This window comes from Adiantum capillus-veneris, chromosome 20, assembly GCF_014529385.1.
Source record: "Adiantum capillus-veneris isolate H3 chromosome 20, ASM1452938v2, whole genome shotgun sequence".
Taxonomy (NCBI): domain Eukaryota; kingdom Viridiplantae; phylum Streptophyta; class Polypodiopsida; order Polypodiales; family Pteridaceae; genus Adiantum; species Adiantum capillus-veneris.
Genome location: NC_140950.1, coordinates 4,411,862 through 4,417,861, shown reverse-complemented (window position 1 = coordinate 4,417,861; position 6,000 = coordinate 4,411,862).

Here is a 6,000-nt window from a genome sequence, read left to right as displayed (position 1 = left end):
GCTTCTTTGCAATAGCTCATGGGCCTTCCACGTCCGCATCCTTGGTAGAGGGCAGAAACTTAGGTTATCTCTCATGACCTTTGGTGCCTCTACCAGATGGATTAGATACTGTGGATACTTTGTTAGCCATGCCTTTCTCCACCTAGGTTGAGAGTCGACTATCAACTTTACCCCTTCAGGCTTGGAGATGTCTACTGTATACAGTGGCATTGTTGGCTCCTCTTTGATTCTTTTGTTGATTGTAGCAGCTTCGTACTTTAGCAGAGGATATGGGAGAGAGGGCTGTAGCCATTCACGTTGAAGGTTGCTGGCGTCTATCTTCTGAATAGTCATTGATTTAAAAACCCTCTGTTCCCATTCCAAGGCTTCTTTGGCCGTGTCTCTGATTTCTGCTTCTATGGCCTTTCGCAACTTCTCTTCTTCTTCTTGTGTCAGATCTTGTGGCTCTTGAGAGGGTCCTACAAGGATTTCCTCTTGCATGGGTGTGTCCACAGGATCTGCCACATTCTCTAAATCTATTCCTTCCATGGCTGCTAGCCCAGTGCTGAACTGCTCTTTTGTCTGCTGGCCTCTCATCTCTTCTAATTGCTTTTGGAATGTCTGCTTTTCTGCTTCAGCTTGCTCTCCCATAGGAGGTCATTCAAATCGGCATTTATCTTCTCCGTCTCCTTGAGCTTTCTCTTGATGGTTTCTAGCTCATTCTGCATTGTTTTGTGCTCTTCTTCCATGCAGGTTTGCATGACCACTGACCCCTCGGCCATCATCAGCCTCTGCTTTTTCTCTAAGGTTAACTCCTTTTGGAGCTCTTTCATTTGTTCTTCATAAAGTTGGCTCTCTGAAGTGGTGTGAGTAGAGCTAGTAGCTCTGACTCTGGCAGGAGATGCCCATAGTCGTTGGATGGTTTGATCTTTAACTTTAATCTGGTCTTTGAGCTCAATGACCTCATCCTGGCTAGCCTCCTGCTCTATCTTTGCCTTCTCTTTGGCATTCCACATGGCTTCCACTTCCTTGGACTCTTCAGCAAGTTGTAGGGTTAGGTTGTCCCTTTCCCTCTCTGTATCTGTCAATGATTTGCTGAGATTTCTATATTCTTCCTCAGCTCCTTGCAGTCTTTGAGCTGCTGCCTGATTCTCTCTTTCCATCTCCTGGCATCTTTGCAATGCCTTTGCCAGACTGGCTTGCAGCTTTGCTTCTCTCTCTATATGCCTTCGGATTTGTTTTTGTAGAGTGTCAACTTCAGACTTGATCTGAATTTCATTGGCTTTGAGATTAGCCATCTCACTTTATGTGGCCATTGATTGTGTCCTTAGCCCGGTTAGCTTGGTCATCACCACATCCTAATCATTGGTGGGTGGCTGCAGGTCCACTGTATCAGTGGCCATCTCTTTTAGCTCCACTAACCTCATGCTCCTCATCTGTTCTTTGGGCCCTGTGCTTGCCAAGTCAAATGCGACTGTGGCTGCCTCTTCTCTTGTATATCCCGCAGCTAGTAGATCAAGAAAAGTGTGAAACCGCGCTTCATCTGGCTCTGGCTGCTCATCTTTGGGCTTAGCTTCTTCTTTTTGCTCTTGCTCTTGGCTCTGTTCTTACCTTGAATCTTCTTGATCTTCAGATTTGTCTAGCTCCTCCTTTTGTTGAATTTGTGGAGGGCTACGAGGAGGTGGTGATGGCGGTGGGCTAGACTCCGGGTTGGACGGTGGAGTTGCCGGCTTTTTCTCGAAGTCCCTGTCCGCCTTTGTCTTTCTCTCTCTCTCTTGGCCTTCCTTCTCTTCTAGCAGTTGCCGTCGGACTTCATCCACTTCTGCTTCTGTAAATGGTACATTTGGGATATTTTCTGTCGTAGCATCCAGGATCTCAAATTTTTTGATATAATCTTCAAACCTATCTCTGTGAACCCTTCGGGATGATCCCGACATGGTTTCCAGTGATAGCTTCCATAGCTCGCTCAAATCTCCCTTGAGGGCTCTTTCGGCTCTGAAGCTTTCCATTAGCCGTTCTAGCCGTGCCGCTTTTTGTGATTTCGTCTCTTTGACCGGCACTTGGACCCTCTCTTTCTTTCCTTTCTTCAACTCTGGCTGCTCCTCTTGCACTGTCTCTAACCGACGTTTCAACCTTGTGGCAGCCCTTGGTGCTTTGGGCTGCTCCTCTTCCTTATCTTCCTTGAGCCTTAGCCAGTCATTTTGTGATGGAGGGTCAGGCCATCTTCCCTTGGCGTGCAATGCCCCATAAACCACTTTCGTGATCAGCTCACCCAGCACAATGTAGGTGTGGTTCTTGTTGCCCATATTCACCAGATTATCATGGATATAGGCTGCGTAGTTGATTACCTTCGGCTTGCTCTTGTGCATTGCCCAGGTGAAGGTTGTGGCAATTGCTCCAGGCGGCATTCTGTACTTCTGTGGCCGCTTTGTACACATGTGGAAATACTGGTTATACAGCTGGCTCATGATAGCCACTTTGGGGTTTGCAATGTCTTCAAAGGTGTAGTTGTTTTCCTTTTCAGAGTACACCTTTACTTCATCTCTTCTTTTGGTTACACTATCCCCTTTGTTGGAGAGTTCTAGTGTAGCTGCCACTACTTTCTCTGTGATTAATATCACAGTTTCCGGCTTGCTCTGCAGATCCGTAACTCTGGCCACTCCATCTTCTTGGATTGTAGTCACAAATTCCCATACTCTTTTTATGTCAATTCCAGCTGGCACAACTTCAAAATAATTGTGGAGATCTATCTTCTCCAGGTACTCTGCCATCTTGCTTCTGACAAACTCATTGAGCTCCCGCGATAGCATGGGTAGCTAGCTCTATTACATTTCCTTCTATATATTTGAACACGCCTTGGTAGATCTTCAGATCATTAGACTCTAGCAAGTCCTCTTGAGTCCACGTGCTGGTTGGCTTTAGAGTTCCTTCTGGGATGACAAACGGCTCCACTTCTTCCAAATAATCTTTTATGGTCATCCTCTTCTTCTTTGCCGGTGATTTGGCAGCTGCCATAGATCCTGTTGCACTCAGTAGTTCGAAGTTAGCGTTTTTTCCATATCAGCTGAGAAACTGAGTTTTAACTATCCAAATGACTTGAAAATTGAAAATAAAACTTAAAAGGAACTTGGAAAACTGTGCATGTGCTCACAATGTTATTCTGGCAAAAATTTATCATTTAGACATCCTACGCGTAGGATGTCTTTTTCATCAGTTTGTAGTGAAACTTGGCATGCTGGTGGTCCTTGGCTTGTGCAACATGGCTATGTGATTGGAATTGGGTTTGAGCATCAAAATGTGCATTTTTGGGTAGATTCAGGCTTTAGGCTCACAAATTGGGTAGGATGTCCACAACAAGCGGCAATTGATATCCAAATGGGTTGAAAATTGATATATGGGCTCCTTGCACCACAGTAATGACTCCCATGATGTCATTTTTTGCACAGAAGGTCAAAAACATACTGGAGACATCCTACGCGTAGGATGTCTATTTCATCAAAATTTCTTGGGATTTGTTCTGTGGGTAGCTCTTGGCCTGTGGAACATGGCCATGCTCTTGGATTTTGATTTGGACAAGAATTGATGTTGGTAAGACCATGTGTAGTGTTTTTGGGCTCAAAAAGTGTATCTTGGAGGTGTTTGGGGTCAAAAATGATTAGAATGGCTTGAAACTTGATATATGTGCTCTTGAAGGTGATATGAATAGATATGGAATTGTCAAACATCATCTGTGGGCCAAAAATGTCATTTAGACATCCTACGCGTAGGATGTCTACTTCATCATTTTTTACAAGTGACCACACAGATTGGTTGGCAATGTGTCCATGAATGTATTGTGCAAGTTTCATGTGATTTGGACAAGTTTTGGTAGGTCTATGGCCCATTATTGCCTCTATGCCCTGACTTTGCGTTTTTTCATGCATATGAGGTCAATTTTGGTCCAAATGTGATGAAACTTGGTGGCTAGCATGTAAAGGCTATTCAAACAATGTGTGTGATGAGAGTTGTTAGATTTGGTGCCTAGAAATGGCATTGAAACATCCTACGCGTAGGATGTCTCCTGATGAAATTTTTGTGGAGACTGCTACTGGTGCCTGCCCTTAGTCCCCCTGAGTCCCTTTTAAGCCTTATTTCAACAAAAAAGTCAAATAGATAGAAAGTAACTCCCTGTGTGGATTTCAGAGCCTCCGAGCCATTTTCTGACTTTTGGAGTGCTTTTCGGCGATGAAATTTCTTGATGTTGGTCTCCATCGCTTCCCGATCCCTTGGGGATCCTTGCCGTATGGTTTTTGTCGACTTTGGCTTCACTGGAGCTCCGTTTGGCAATTTGTCGCTCTAGAAGCACTCGTGGTTGTGTTTACATGTCTTTGATGACTTGTGGTGGTCTACCACCATAGGAGTTGGTTGTTGATGGTCTAGGAAAGTCGCTCGTGAAGTTTGGTGGCAAACGGACATATGGTTTGGCCGCGAGAGCTATGTCTGATGCCGTTTCTAAAGTTTAGTGTCGCTTCGGGTCACCTTTTGGTCATGTGGAATACATAGACTTGTCGAGCATGTCGAGATGCTCCTACCCATGAATTTTGGTAGCATTTGGGCGCCTCTCCGTCGATTTCCCATTTGGTGGACTCTTACGGGGATCTAGGAATTAGGGTTTTTCCCGATGGTTTTCTACTACCTTTGGGCATCCAAGACTGGTCTCCTATGCTAGGGTAAGCTGCCGATGAAGTCTCATTTCTTTTGGGTTAGCCGTTAGATGGCCTCTTCTACTTGTAGGTCTCTACTGCCCGCTTTCTGTGTGAACCCTACGCTAGTTTTCGCGACAAAACGACAAACATGCGCGAAAAGCTCAAGGTGGTGAGCCTACCTCTCATGTCTGAAGCCCGTCGGGTAGTCGTGTGCATTGTAGAAGCTGCTGGAAGTTCCGTTCGCTCTAGGTGGCAGGCGCTCTCTCTCAAAGGTCAATAGTGGAAATGAGCTTAAAATGAAGTGAAACATTCTTATAATGGGGATCCCTGAACCACTTTTTATGAAATTTGACATGTGCTCCCAACTTCTTGCGAGATGCGGTTTAAGTTCAAAAATTTCTTGATTTGGACTCCATTTGCACAATTTACAAGAAATTTGACGTTTCGATCAAAATCTGGCCAAAACACGCTTTCCGCTCCAGTCTCATAATTGCACCCCCACTGTACCATAGGTTGTCCTATAGTCACTGATCATCCCCATATTTTTGTAGACATTTAGTAGTGTTAGTGTGTATACGCGCTTCACCAGGGGCACTTTTCTCCCACTGGGTTTTTCCCCCTGGACATCTGGTGTGAAAGGACACCTTATCTCTTAGGGTCTCATATAAGCTTTGTAGCTCTGAGTTTGTATATACTCTATTATTCTAATATAGAGAGATAGACTACAGAGATCTCGTACGCAAGCTCTATGTCTTCTCCTTCTCCATCTTCTTCCTACTCTGAGTTGCTATCTTCCTTCTGTTTCCTGTTTCATCATCTTCAACAATTGGTATCAGAGCAAGGTGATTTCCAGAGCCTCTACTTGCGTTTTCGCGTCCGCGCGCGCAATCGCAATTTTCAGGCAGTTTTCGGAAAATTTGCTCGTGGGAGCATCCTCGACGTTCCGGGAGTATTCTGAGTAGGCGACCTGGGGTTTTACCCCCCTTTTGAAGCCGTTCGAGCCCTTAGAATTTTGTTCTGAGCAGCGTAGCAGAAGTTACTTTTCGGAGGTGTTTAGATCAAGAGGGTGTGCTTTTTGACAGATTTTCTTCAGTTAAACAATTCTTTTGGAAAGCAGCTTGTCTTAGCTTTGTGCTGAGATTTTGTGTAGAGTTTTGCTTACATTGGAGAGGAGATTTGTGAATCTCTTGGAGGTTCTTTTGCTCTCTTGTGTGCATCCACAGTATGGCTCAATCTACGGAGAAAGAGATTTTTGGTGCGTTTACATCCGAAGACAAATTGGATGGTACCAACTATTCTCTTTGGTCTTTTATGGCCAAAAATGTTTTGGTTGGTA